Raw genomic sequence first — 13,212 nt, forward strand, 5'->3', positions numbered from 1 at the left:
CGAACCGACGCCCATAGGGATGCCAGCGCAGCAGCTGGAGGCTTAACCCACTGCGCCAGGGCGCCGGCCCCTGGTGTGTATGTATGTTTTTAAGTGACAGCGTGATTGTGTGTCTGTGAACGATATATTTAGCTCCGACTGTTTTTGGGCCTATGTAAGTGCATCGCTCCCGGCGTCGTCTGCTTTCTCTCGCTCAAGGTCATTCCTGCGCCCACGCCCGGGGCTCCCTCATCATCCCAGCTGTGCTGCCCTGCATCGTCCTCACCCACCCCCGCTGGTGGACGCCTGGATGCTCCTCCCCCCTCCTGGGTGCTCCCCCTCCTGGGTGCTCCCCTCCTGGATGCTCCTCCCCTCTCCTGGGTGCTCCCCCCTCCTGGGTGCTCCCCCTCCTGGGTGCTCCTCCCTCCTGAGTGCTCCCCCTCCTGGGTGCTCCCCCCTCCTGGGTGCTCCCCCTCCTGGGTGCTCCTCCCTCCTGGATGCTCCCCTCTCCTGGGTGCTCCTCCCTCCTGGGTGCTCCCCCTCTCCTGGGTGCTCCCCCCTCTCCTGGGTGCTCCCCCCTCCTGGGTGCTCCCCCCTGCTGAGTGCTCCCCCCCTCCTGGGTGCTCCCCCCTCCTGAGTGCTCCTCCCCCCTCCTGGGTGCCTCTTCTGGGTGCTCCCCCCTCCTGGGTGCCTCCCCAGGTGCTCCTCCCCCTCTCCTGGGTGCTCCCCCTCCGTGCACTGCTCACCAGGTGAGCTCCACGTTCCTCTGCAGATCTGCTCCGTGAGGCCTGACGCCCAGCTGTGCCCCTCTGCCGCCGGCTTCTGGTGGCTGTGGCACCGGGACGCCTGGCGCTCCAGCTCTCTGTGGACCTGGTCGCCGTCGTCCTCGGGCGCTGCCAGCCCAGGGCCTCACTAGTGTGCCCCGCACACTTCCACCTGTTCCTAAACACTCTTCCTTCCACTTTCCGTGTGCTGTGCACGCCCCGAGGCCGGGAAAGGACATCGTGAGTGGACCGAGGTCGCCTCGCTGCCACGTCTGCTGACCACAGGATCACTTCCCTAAGGTGGGGGCAGCAGGGGCACACAGTGACGGTTCCCTGTGCACCACGGTGTTGCGATTCCCAGGGCAGGGACGGGCTGTGTCCGCGGTGCTGGGAGGCGCCTGTGGGGCTCAGATGGCCCGATGCTGGCGACGCCAACGTGGGGCCAGGATGGCGCAGCTGCTGAGACCAGCAGACATTCAAAGCTGGAGAGCCCAGCGAGAGGCACGGGTGGGGAAGCCCTGAGGGTCCCGCCCCTGGCAGCTGCAGGGCGGGGCTTTGCCGGGTGGGGGGCAGGTGGGCTGGGGGATGGAGATGGAGGTGACAGGGACTTCAGCAAGGGACCCGTCCAGCCCTGGACGAGAGGCAGGGACCCGCAGGGGGGCGAGCTCAGTGACCCCGGGAGCAGGACTCGGGGTGAACGGGCGGCATCGGGTCCCAGGGCGCGGCACGACGCAGGGAGAAGCCCACAGCTGCTGGCTCGAACCCGGGCCCCCTTGACAGCCTGTCAGGCTGCTCGGGATGCCCGGGCTCAGCTTTGAGAGAGGAGGCGAGGAGGCCACTGCCCGGCCCGCTGGGGTGGGGTGGGCGCGCGTCAGGCACTCCCTGGGGGCAGCGAGCTCTCGCTGTGGGGGGGGCACTAAGGACCAGCTGGGGGCACCCAGGGCCTCAGCACGGTCAGGTCCGCACGTGGGCCCCTGCACCTGCTGTTGCAGGGCTCAGCCAAGTCCCGGCACCGTGAGATGTGCCGCGGCCACCTGCGTGTGTCAGTCGCTTGGCTCTGCATCGGGTTTGGTCAGACGCCAGTGTGGACGGCCCGGTGAAGCTGTCTTCAGACAGGGACCAGCAGCAGCCGGCCGGTGCCCCTGAGAGAACAGGCAGAGGCTCCCGTGGGGGGGGGGCGTGGGGTTCTGCCAGCAGACGGCTGCGTCTGCGGCCCCCGCTCCCCACGACTCGGACGGGCCAGCCTCCTCCCTCTCGGCCCCCCATCCGCGGGCTCTGTCTCTCTGGCGCGTCCCGGCTGCCGTGGAGAACCACAGGGCATTCCTGGGGTGCTTGCAGGGTGGGGAGCGCCCACCGGGGGCTCCCGGGGCCGGGAGTGGAGGCACGGCCGGCCCCGCACGCGGCGCACACCCGTCCTTGCCTTGCCTGCAGAGCTGTGCCAGGACAGGCGTGAGAGGGACAGAGGCACCCTGGGGAGGGCGGGGGTCTCGGGAGGGAAGGGGTGCTGGGTGGCGCCTGGCCCTGGGCTTCCACAGCTCTTGCAGGCCCCTGGGCCCCGGGTGGCGGCACTTGTTCCCCACTCAGCCGGCGCCGCAGACTGTGTGCCCTGCCTCGCAGCTCTGGGGAGCCCCGACCGCCCCTGCCCCTGGCTCTGCCGCGGGGGCTCCGGATGGGCTCTCTGCTCCCTTCCCAAGGCAGCCTTTTCGCGAACGGCCCGCTCAGGGCACCAGGACGGAGTCCCGGCCAGGAGCCAGCCGATCTGTCCCCAGTGTGGGGGGCTCCAGATGTTTGCGTCCTGAGAAGTGCCGTGCGCAGAGCGGGGTTCTGGACTCTTCCCGCTCCTCTGCTCCGCGGAGCAGCCAGGGCCTGGTGCAGCCGCTCTTCTCCCTCGCCCGCCCGGGGCCCCGCTGCCCCGCCGCGGGCCGTGTTGTCAGAGGGCGCGGGATCTGGTGAGAATGGCGTTGCCTTTGCCAGCCCGGGAGCCTTCCTGGCTGCTCACCAGGTCCCACAGAGGCCTGCTGGGGACCGGGGGCTCCACGGCAGAGGAGGACCGGGCCACGCCGTCTGGGCAGCTCGTGTGCCTTCTCCCGGGGCCGTGCGGCGTGGCCGTGGGCCGTGCGCCGGCTCCCTCTGGCCCTGGCGCCGCAGGCTCACGCGGGAGGCCAGGCCGCCCCTGAGCGGCGATGCCACCCCAGCTCCGAGGTGGCCCGGAGCCGCTCTGCCGAGGTCTGTCTTGGCCTGTTTTGCCTCTGTGACTAAATGTATGCAATGCGTTTTACTATTACTATTGTTCAAGATTTATTTAAAATTTTATTAAAAATTTATTTATTTATTTGAAAGGCAGACTTACACAGAGAGAAGGAGAGGCAGAGAGAGAGAGGTCTTCCATCTGCTGGTTCACTCCCAGGTGGCTGCCACGGCTGGAGCTGGGCCAGGCTGAAGCCAGGAGCCAGGAGCTTCCTCCAGGTCTCCCACGTGGCTGCAGGCCCAGGCACTGGCCGTCCTCCACTGCTTTCCCAGGTGCATTAGCAGGGAGCTGGGCCGGAAATGGAGCTGCTGGGACTCGAACCAGCGCTCACACTGGACGCTGGCATTGCTGGCGCTGACTTACCCTGCTGCACCCAGGGCCCTGGCCAGGTGGTCGGTGAGGAACAGCCGATAGCCGTTATCTGGCCCACGGCCACGGAGGCTTGCATGCCCTGCGGCTGGCGAGGGCCTCAGCTCAAGTCTGGAGTCCTGGTCGCAGCCCGAGGGTGTGGGAGGGACGCACGGAGGACTCACCTGAGGCAGGTGCCGCCCGGCTGTGGCCTGGGAAATCAAGCCAGCTACGCAACAGTGGGGCAGGCACAGGGCAGGCGCACCCACTCCCAAAGGCAGACGAGGGCCGGAGGAATCCTGTGAGGGGCCCCGCTGAGTCCAGACCCAGCAGAATAATCTCCCAGAGTCCACACCTGACCCTGTGCCCGCCGCTCTGGGGGTGGAGCCCCGAGGTTGGGTAGCTCCACCCCCTGGCTTTGCTAGGCTCCGCCCACACTGGGGTTGGACTCTCCCAGGGAGGGCTGTGCCTCTGCTGGCCCTGGCGGGTCCCACGCTCACCTGCATTGCCTTAGTGGCACCCTCTGTCATGGCTCCAATCCTGCAAGTCTGCCTTGGCCCCCAGGCCCTGGCGACGGCGACACTGCAAATCCAGGGGAGGCCAGCAGGCCCCACAGCTCAGAGTCTGCACCCCAGGGACCCCACCCTCTGCAGCGGGGGTCCCGCTGTGCCTGGCCGTGGGGGGGGGTCCTCGGCAGCCCTCGCTGCTGCGCTGAGCAGAGCCCCCGCCTCTCCCTGAGCCACGGCTTCACTCAGCCGCCCCTGCGGGGTCCCTGTGGCTGCGTGGCACAGGCGGTACCTTCTCCGGGCTCGGAGCCGGCTCGGGGAGGCCAGGCTGGGGCCCCACAGCTGCGGGAGCACGGCAGTTGTGTGTCTCGGACAGATGGTCTCCCCAAGCCTCAGTCTTTGCATCTGTAATTGGGCAACTGCTCGGTGCCTAATCTATGCACAGCCTTGGTGCCCGTGGGGACTCTCACCCTGCCACGCGGGTTCTGCCCAGCCCAGGAGGTTCTCTCGACGGCTGGGGCTTTGTCCCAGGGACTCGGCGGGGGGGGGGGGATCAGACTGGGGACAGTGCCGCCAGCTGTGTGCGCTGACCCCCGACAGACACGTTCAGCAGTTAGAAAAGCGGCCCCAGAAATGCTCGCCACGCAGCCACCAGGCTCCGGCCAAGCCCCCGGCCACTGCCGGTGCAGAATCGCTCAGGGCGGCCGCCACATCCGGATCTTTTCTAAGGCCTCCACTTCCCGCTCCACGCTGATGCTTTCTGGCCAAGTTCACGTTTATTCTGTTTTGGGAAACACTCCCCGGACGCGCGTGTCCCGAGCCCAGGAGATTCTCTCACAGCCGCGTTGGCACAGGCGGTGAGCAGTGAGGCCGGCTCTCCTGCCCCGCGGGCACGCGCGTGGGAACAGCCGGTCTGGCTCATTCATCTCTGTTGTGTTCAGTGACAGCACGCCCGGCTTCACTGCAGGATTCTGTTTGGAAAGGGTGTTCCGCGTGGCTCTGCTCGGCCACAGTGTGCGGTGTGGACGAGGTGCACCTGTCCTGGTCAGAACCCATCCCGCGGCCGGCGCCGCGGCTCACTAGGCTAATCCTCCAGGTTCTAGTCCCGGTCGGGGCGCCGGATTCTGTCCTGGTTGCCCCTCTTCCAGGCCAGCTCTCTGCTGTGGCCAGGGAGTGCAGTGGAGGATGGCCCAGGTGCTTGGGCCCTGCACCCCATGGGAGACCAGGAGAAGCACCTGGCTCCTGCCATCGGATCAGCGCGGTGCGCCGGCCACAGTGCGCCAGCCGTGGCGGCCATTGGAGGGTGAACCAACGGCAAAAGGAAGACCTTTCTCTCTGTCTCTCTCTCTCACTGTCCACTCTGCCTGTCAAAAATAAATAAATAAATAAATAAGAATAAGAACCCACCCTGCTTCACTTAACCTATTCCGTCTGTTCACTGATGGGGACCCCACGACACAGGGAACGTCGTTCGTGGGGCTGCAGCCCACAGGAAGGGGCGCTCGCCCTCCCACAAGTGGGGCCCTGGATCTGGGCCACGGGTCATCGGTCCAGAAGGCGCCACCCCATCCCCCACACCCAATCCGCAAAGTGCTCCTGCCCAACCCGCCGGGCCCCAAGCAAACCTCGTCCTCTGGGCTGTAGCGCGGGGGCAGCCCCAGGGCCACCCTGCGTCCCCAGCCCGTCCTTCCTGAGCCACCCCTCCCCCCAGCCAAGGGGTCTTCTTCGGGACGCTGTGCCCCTCTGCTGAGCCCTCCCTGTGTTTGATGGGCAAGCCCCTTGCCCAGGCGGTCAGAGGCAGGGGCCAGAACCCAGCAAAGCTGCGGGGTTTACGGGGACAACTGTGTGTGGCCTGCGAATGATGTGGCAGATACCCACGTGGCCCTTGGCAGAGAAAGCTCCCCCAGCCCCGTCCAGCCTGGTGCACCAGGCTCAGCGCAAACCCTGCGGGGAACCACCCTTCAAAGGCCTGGGCGTTCCTCCTTCCCGCCCGCGGCCCTGGGGGAGGTGAGTTGTCTGCAACACAGACCCACGGGCCTCCCGAGCTGCTCCTGTTCCTTTTGAGTTGTATTTATTGACAGTTTTATTTATTTGAAAGGCAGAGTGTGTGTGTGTGTGTGTGGGGGGGGAGTGTCCATCTGCTGGTTCACTCCCCAAATGGCTGCAAGGGCCAGGGTTGGGCCAGGCTGAAGCCAGGAGCCAGGAGCCAGGAGCCTCTTCCGGGTCTCCCACGCGGGTGCAGGGGCCCAAGCACCTGGGCCATCCTCCACCGCTATCCCAGGCCACAGCAGAGAGCTGGATCGGAAGTGGAGCAGCCGGGACTAGAACCGGCGCCCGGAGCCCATATAAGATGCTGGTGTCTCAGGCAGTGATTTAACTGCTGTGCCACGGCCCCGGCTCCCACCCCGACCCCGGTCAGGGCCTTTCTGCTGGGGCCACCTGGACACTGGAGGGCGGAGGTGGCTTTCGGGGGGCTGCTGCCCGCTGCCTGGCTCATCCTAACTCCTGGAGTGAAGACAAAGGGGGCAGAGCCAGGGGACCAGAGGCCCCCACCCCAGACTCAGGAGTGGGCACAGGGCTCACCAGGCTCATGCTGGTGGCCTGCTTCCTTCCTCCCCTCCCCCAGCCCCCGCTGGCCCTGGGGAGGAGCCACTTTCTCCACGCCCACCCAGCCCAGGTGTGGCCTGCTTCCTGCCGGCTCCACTCTCTCCAGAACCCACTGGCAAGACACAGCGCGGCAGAGGTGGAGGAGCGGTCAGCGCGGGGCTCCTGCTCTGGCCTCCATCGGGTCAGTCGGGCTGGCTGTGGCGGCGGCCCCTGCCCCCCCCCCCCCCACACCCCGGCTCCTTTCGCCCTCAGGTGCTAGGAGCCCCCCTGCTGCTCCCTGGAAAGCCGGAGGCTTAGGGGCTCTTAGATGACCGCGGGGGAAATGGCACCGCGCCAGCACGGCCGCACGGCGAGGGCTGCCAAGGGCACTCGGGGAGGGGACCGGAGACGAGGGCCAGAGGCCAGCTCCGCAGAAAGCAGACAGGAGGGCGCCGAGGGGCGCAGGCCGGGGAGGGCGGGGGAGGCACGCGGTGGCCCCCTCTCAGGGCCCACACACCCGCCTTCCAGCCAGGGGAGACCTCCGCGCTGCAGGGGAGGGGTCGCAAGGCTGTGGCCGTGGATGTGTTGGGATTTAATGCGCCACCCCCAGCCCCGGCCAGGTTCGGCGTTGTCCACTTAGCTGCCCTGGGCGCACTACTCAGGGCTCCCCGACTTCTCCCCGGTGTCGCCCAGGGGACTCCTACGAAAGTCCGGGTCACGACGACAAGGCGGGACCGCGGCCACACAGGCGAGGACTTCGCTCTCAGAGGCCTGCTGGGGTGGGCAGGCTGGCGCTCTGGACAGGTCAGGGGAGCTGAGCGCCCGGGCACGGAGCGATGCCCACTCCTCTGCCGCCAGCCTGCCTGCACCGGGGGCGGGGGGAGCGCGCGCCCAGCAGGTGCACGCCCAGTGGGTGCCGGCAGCGGCGGTGTCCGCAGGTGCACGGCCGCACGTGCGGTCCCGGCGCGCCCCACCTCGGCCATCTGCCGCCCCAGGGTCGCCCTGCTCCCGCGCCCACGCTCACACAGAGCCGTTTCGGGCGCAGCCGGAGCCGGAAGGCGGCCATTCGCCCTCCGCCCAGCAGGCGCGGGAGACCCAGGCCGGACGGCGCTCAGCGGGGCCGCGTCCGCACCCTCGCTGGACGCACCGCCCCGGGCGCGCAGCGGAAGTCCCGCCCCGGGCCCCGCCTTCCCCTGCCCCTGCCCGGCGGAGGCCCGGCTGTCCGGTCCCGGCCCGCGAGCCTCCGCCGGGTCCACACTGGACGGCCCGCGGCGCCCCGACTCCCTCCCCGGTCCCGCCCCCGGACACGCCCCGGACACGCCCCGCGCGAGCGCGAGGCCCCGCCCCCGCGAGGCCCCGCCCCCGCGAGGCCCCGCCCCGCGCCCCGCCCTCCGCCCGACCCCGGCGGCGGCGGCCCCGGCGACCGTTGGGCGCGGGAGCGAGCGGCGCGGCCCGGTAGGTGCGGGGGCGGGCGCGGGAGGGCGGGGGCGCCTCCGCCTTCGCTCGGGGGCCGCGCGCTCGCGCCCGCCCCCGGCCCCCGCCCGGCTGCGGGCGGCGCGGCGGGGGCGGGGGCGGCGCCCCGCGTCCTTTTGTTCCCGGCCCAACTCCGGGAAGTCGCCCGGCCGGACGCGGGGCTGGGGGCGGCCGCCGGGCGGGCGCGGGGCGCGGGCCCCGGAGCCCCCGGCCCGGGCGCGGCGGCTCCCGAGGGCGGGCGGGGGCCCGAGTTGCCCCCGGGCCGACCCGGCGGCCGCAGTGTTTGTTTGAGGCCGTTCCCAGGGAGGAGGCTGGAGACGGATGGCAGCCAGGCATAGACAGTGTAGACGGGTGGAGTGTGGTGTAGACACGGGATGGGGTGCAGACAGTGTAGACGGGGTAAGTGTAGATGGGGTAGGCTGTAGAGTATGGTTTAGATGGGAGTGTGGTGTAGACGGTGTGTGCTGCAGGCAGGGTAGGGTGTAGATGGAGTGTGGTGTAGACAGGGTAGGGTGTAAACAGGGCAGGGTGTAGATGGAGTGTGGTGTAGACACAGGAGGTGGTGAGGTGCAGAGTGTAGACAGGGCAGGGTGTAGATGGAGTGTGGTGTAGACACAGGAGGTGGTGAGGTGCAGAGTGTAGACAGGGTAGGGTGTAGATGAAGTGTGGTGTAGACACAGGAGGTGGTGAGGTGCAGAGTGTGGACAGGGCAGGGTGTAGATGGAGTGTGGTGTAGACACAGGAGGTGGTGAGGTGTAGAGTGTAGACAGGGCTGGGTGTAGATGGAGTGTGGTGTAGACAGGGTAGGTGTAGATGGGTAGGGTGTGGAGTGTGGTGTAGACGGGGTGTGCAGGCAGGGTGGGGTGTAGACAGCATGCAGTGTGGGTGGGATGGACAGGGTGGAGTCGAGCGGTGGTGTGTGCACAGGGTCCGGCATGGGTGCAGAGTGTGGACACCTGGGCTCTCAGCGGCCTGGACGCTTGCTGGGTCCAGGGACGGCCTTGCTGGGCCCGGTGACCCCGGGGCTGCCCAGCGTTCCGGGGGCAGAGGGTGCGCTGATGTCCGCGGCCAGCGGGCGGGGAGGGGCAGGAGTGGCTTCGTCTCGCTCTGGCAGGTGGCGGTCAGTTCTTCCCGAGGATTCGCCCTGCCCACTGCTGTGGTCCTGGGACTGGAGACGGCGCCCGGCGCTGTGGGGGCCCGGAGAGGACGGGGCGGCTGGGGGCCTGGGTGGCAGAGCGGTGGGCACGCAGGGTGAAGGCCGGCCCCTTGCAGAGGGGTCAGGGTGTGGCCCTGAAGGGCCCTGTAGCAGAGGCGTGGGGGGCAGAGTGACTCGCTGGCCGCAGCTTCCCTGCCCTCAGGTGCGGCTCCCCCTGAATTCCGTTTTCGGAGGTGAGGGAGCGGCTGAGCGGGCTGTCACCCGCTGGCTCCCAGCTGGCCACAGCGGTCAGGGCCGGGCCGGGCCAGGCTGGGGCCAGGAGCTTCCTGCGGGCCTCCCACGCACGTGGGCCGTGCACTGCCTTCCCAGGCCGCGGCAGGGACTCCTGTGGGAGGCTCCGCCCACCGCCCCACGCGGCCGGTGATGTCAGGAGCCGGCTGCAGGCCGCTCACGCGGGTCTCGGCACTCTGACCCTCCCCGTGCTGTGCCGGAACACCCCCACGGGAATGACTGCCAGGCCCTGGGCGGGAGGTGGGAGGTCCTTGGTGACTGCGCTCCTTGCGGCACTCCCGGCCGTCCCTGTGAGGACCTGTCTTGGTGAGGCCCGGGGCTCTGGCACCTTGCCTGTCGGTGCCCCGCCTGTCTCTGGGCCATCGTGGCTGGCTCGGCCCCTGGCCGCGTCTGAGCTGCTTCTTGGTGCTCCTCTCTGCTCTGATTCTGGAGTTCCTGGTGCTCCGCCACCTTTGGGCCGGCGGCCGCTGGGGCTCGAGGCGCTCACTGCTCCCCGCAGGGCCCTGTGCGTGCCATGGTGCCCCGCGGTGCCCCGCGGTGGGCGGCAGAGTCGCCGGGAGCCGCAGAGCAGTGCCAGGAGGACAGCCGGTGCCCAGGGCCTGTGTCCCTGGCTGCTTCCTGCCCACACCTGTCTCTGGGGCTGACCCCAAGGCGCTGGGCAGCTGAGGCAATGAATGAGCTCGAGAGGACATTGCTGCCGGAGGACAGGGTCTGTGGGGACAGTGGTCTGTGGGGACAGTGGTCTGGTGGACAGGGTGTGTGTGTGGACAGTGGTCTCTATGGATAGTGGTCTGTGGGGACAGTGGTCTGGTGGACAGTGGTCTGTGGGGACAGTGGTCTGTGTGGACGGGCTGTGTGTGGACAGTGGTCTGTGTGGACAGTGGTCTGGTGGACAGTGGTCTGTGGGGACAGTGGTCTGTGTGTGGACAGTGGTCTGTGGGGACAGTGGTCTGGTGGACAGGGTGTGTGTGTGGATAGTGGTCTCTATGGACAGTGGTCTGTGGGGACAGTGGTCTGGTGGACAGTGGTCTATGTAGACAGTGGTCTGTGTGGACGGGCTGTGTGTGGACAGTGGTCTGTGGGGACAGTGGTCTGGTGGACAGTGGTCTGTGTAGACAGTGGTCTGTGTGGACGGGCTGTGTGTGGACAGTGGTCTGTGGGGACAGTGGTCTGGTGGACAGTGGTCTGTGTGGACAGTGGTCTGTGGGGACAGTGGTCTGTGTGTGGACAGTGGTCTGTGTGGACAGGGTCTGTGTGGACAGTGGTCTGGTGGACAGTGGTCTGTGGGGACAGTGGTCTGGTGGACAGTGGTCTCTATGGACAGTGGTCTGTGTGGACAGTGGTCTGTGTGGACAGTGGTCTGTGGGGCCGGCTGTGTGTGGACAGTGGTCTGTGGGGACGTGGCTCTGTGAGTGGCCCTCACAGGCCGGCTGAGCAGTGGAGACTGAACCAGTGGGTACCTCCCTGGGCGTGGAGGAGGAGGGGCAGGGCAGCTGTGGCGGCCTCAGCGAGCGCCCGAGGCAGGGCTGGGCGGGGCCTCTGCTGGGTGGCAGAGCTGGGCCTGCAGCCCCACCCCTCTTGTCCCCGTTGCCCTGGTCACCTGCCCTCGCCTGTGCCGCGATCGCGGCCCCTGCAGCTGCCCCAGGGTCCCATGGTACCCGCGCCTGCCTGGGGACGGCCGCTCCGCCCTGGGTGTGGGTGACGCGGGCGCTTCCTGGTGAGGGGGTCGCCTCCGGGGAGCCGTGGGGAGCCCGGGGTCTTGGTGCAGTTGGACGACCTTACCAGTTGAAGCAGGGTCGTTCCGCTGAGCCTGCGCGCACGCCGGGTAAGGGGCCCGAGCCAGGCTGCAGGGACCCAGGACTGCCTGCAGGGGCTGTCCCTGGAGGCCCTTGGGGTCCCTTTCCTTGGGAGAAGCCACTCAGTGGTCTGCACTCGGGTCGGGGGCAGCTGGCTCGTCCCAGACCCCGGCCCATGCTGGGGCGCACAGGCTGCTGCGGTGGGCTCTCCCGGAGCCAGGGGCCGCCAGCCTGCGACCGCGCTGGCCGTCTCTCCCCTCGCTTCCTGTCCGTGTCACCACGTCCCTCCTGTGTCCAGACAAACGAGGCAGCGTCTCCACCTCCCGCGTCTCTGCGGGGGTGGGCGTCTGCCGGGCAGCTGCTGCGGGCCGCAGTAGGATCCTCCTGGTGGAGGCGGGGAAGCCGGGGCCTCGCCCGTGCTGGCCTCCGGAGCGGAGGTTTGCGAGCCCTGCCTGCCCGCCTGCTGAGCCAGAGCCGGCTTCGCGGTGTCGTCTTCCCTGCCGGCGCGCGCTGCGCAGAACTGTGCTCACTGATAATTCCGGTGGTCACTGCTGGGCAGACCTGGGGCCAACGCTGTTGGAGGGCAGAGGCTGGGGGGCGGGGGAGCCCCTCTGTCGGAGCAGGATCACATCCGGGAGGTCAGCTCCATGGTAGAGGCAGGTGGCCCCCAGACGCGCTCCCCAGATGGCCACATCGGACCGGCTGGGCCAGGCGGGAGCCAGGAGCCTCTTCCGGGTCTCCCATGTGGGTGCGGGGGCCCAAGGACCTGCGCCATCTTCCACTGCTTTCCCAGGCCACAGCAGGGAGCTGGACCGGAAGTGGAGCAGCCAGGACTCAAACCGACGACCACAGAGATGTGGGCGTCTCAGGCGACTTAACCTGCGACAGCACGGCACCTGCCCCAAACTTTCTTTATTCTTCATTCATTTGAATTCCCTTGTGGTCGTGGGAGTATTTGGGTTGTATTTTTCTTCTGGTTGCTTTTTCTGGAGTTTGCAGTTCTGTGTGTGTCCCCATTTGTTGGTGTGAGCTGCTGAGCCCCGCTGGTGTCGCCCGCTTGTCCCCGCTGCTGTGGGGGGTCCCCGGTTTCGTAGCTCCCACCTCCTCTGCGCTCCTTGCCCGCGTTGGTTTTAGGCCGGCTGAGCTGCGCGCGGTGGTTCCGCCTCGTCTCGCCTTCTGCCACCCTGGCTTTGGGCCCCGTTGTCCTCGGGTGGGCTTGGCCCCGGCCCGGCAGCCTGTCCTGAGCAGGTTGCCCGCGTCAGGCCTGGGGTCTCCTGGAGCCCTCGAGGGGCGGTGGCCTGCCAGGCCCGTGTGAAGGGCCCAGCGAGCGGGCAGGAGGTGTTGGGTTCTGGCGTGCGTGACCCTCACGTGGGTGCCCGCGGCTCTGGCATCGCCAGGGGGTGGGCATGGGCGGGGGTCTTCCGGCAGGTGGTCGCAGTTGGAGAAGGTGGCACGGGGTCAGCTGTGCTGATGGGGGTCCCGGCTCCGGAGCGACCATGCGGCACCGGCGCTGTGACGTGTTCTCCGTGCTCTAGGTCCCACGCCCGGGTGGCGGATCAGCGGCCCAGCCTCCGTGTCCGCAGCTCCCTTGGAGCAGCGTGTGGCCGAGTGAGGCCCCTGTGGTCTCCTCGGGGCGGCCGGACGCTCGCCGTCATGGTCAGGGCTGTTTGTTGCTTTTGTTTTCTGAGCCCTGATCAGTTCAGGAGCATCCAGGGTCTGCAGCACAGCCCGGCATGCAGTAGGCGCTCACTCAGTGTCTGTGGTGCAGCCCGGCATGCAGTAGGCGCTCACTCAGTGTCTGTAGCGCAGCCTGGCATGCAGTAGGCGCTCACTCAGTGTCTGTAGCATAGCCTGGCATGCAGTAGGCGCTCACTCAGTGTCTGTGGTGCAGCCCGGCATGCAGTAGGCGCTCACTCAGTGTCTGTGGTGCAGCCCGGCATGCAGTAGGTGCTCACTCAGTGTCTGTAGCGCAGCCCGGCATGCAGTAGGCGCTCACTCAGTGTCTGTAGCGCAGCCCGGCATGCAGTAGGCGCTCACTCAGTGTCTGTAGCGCAGCCCGGCATGC

At 68.2% G+C, this 13,212-nt stretch overlaps 1 protein-coding gene across 2 annotated transcripts in view; it reads left to right on the top strand.

The window, feature by feature from the left end:
• The first annotated feature begins 7,798 nt into the window (after positions 1–7,798).
• RGS12 (regulator of G protein signaling 12) overlaps positions 7,799–13,212 on the top strand; it is a 79,505-nt gene continuing 74,091 nt past the window's right edge. For both annotated transcript variants that reach the window (XM_051841604.2, XM_070067985.1), the window contains exon 1: positions 7,799–7,886. The gene's annotated coding sequence lies outside the window, so the exon portion shown is untranslated. The remainder of the gene's footprint in view (positions 7,887–13,212) is intronic.

This window comes from Oryctolagus cuniculus, chromosome 2, assembly GCF_964237555.1.
Source record: "Oryctolagus cuniculus chromosome 2, mOryCun1.1, whole genome shotgun sequence".
Lineage (NCBI taxonomy): Eukaryota > Metazoa > Chordata > Mammalia > Lagomorpha > Leporidae > Oryctolagus > Oryctolagus cuniculus.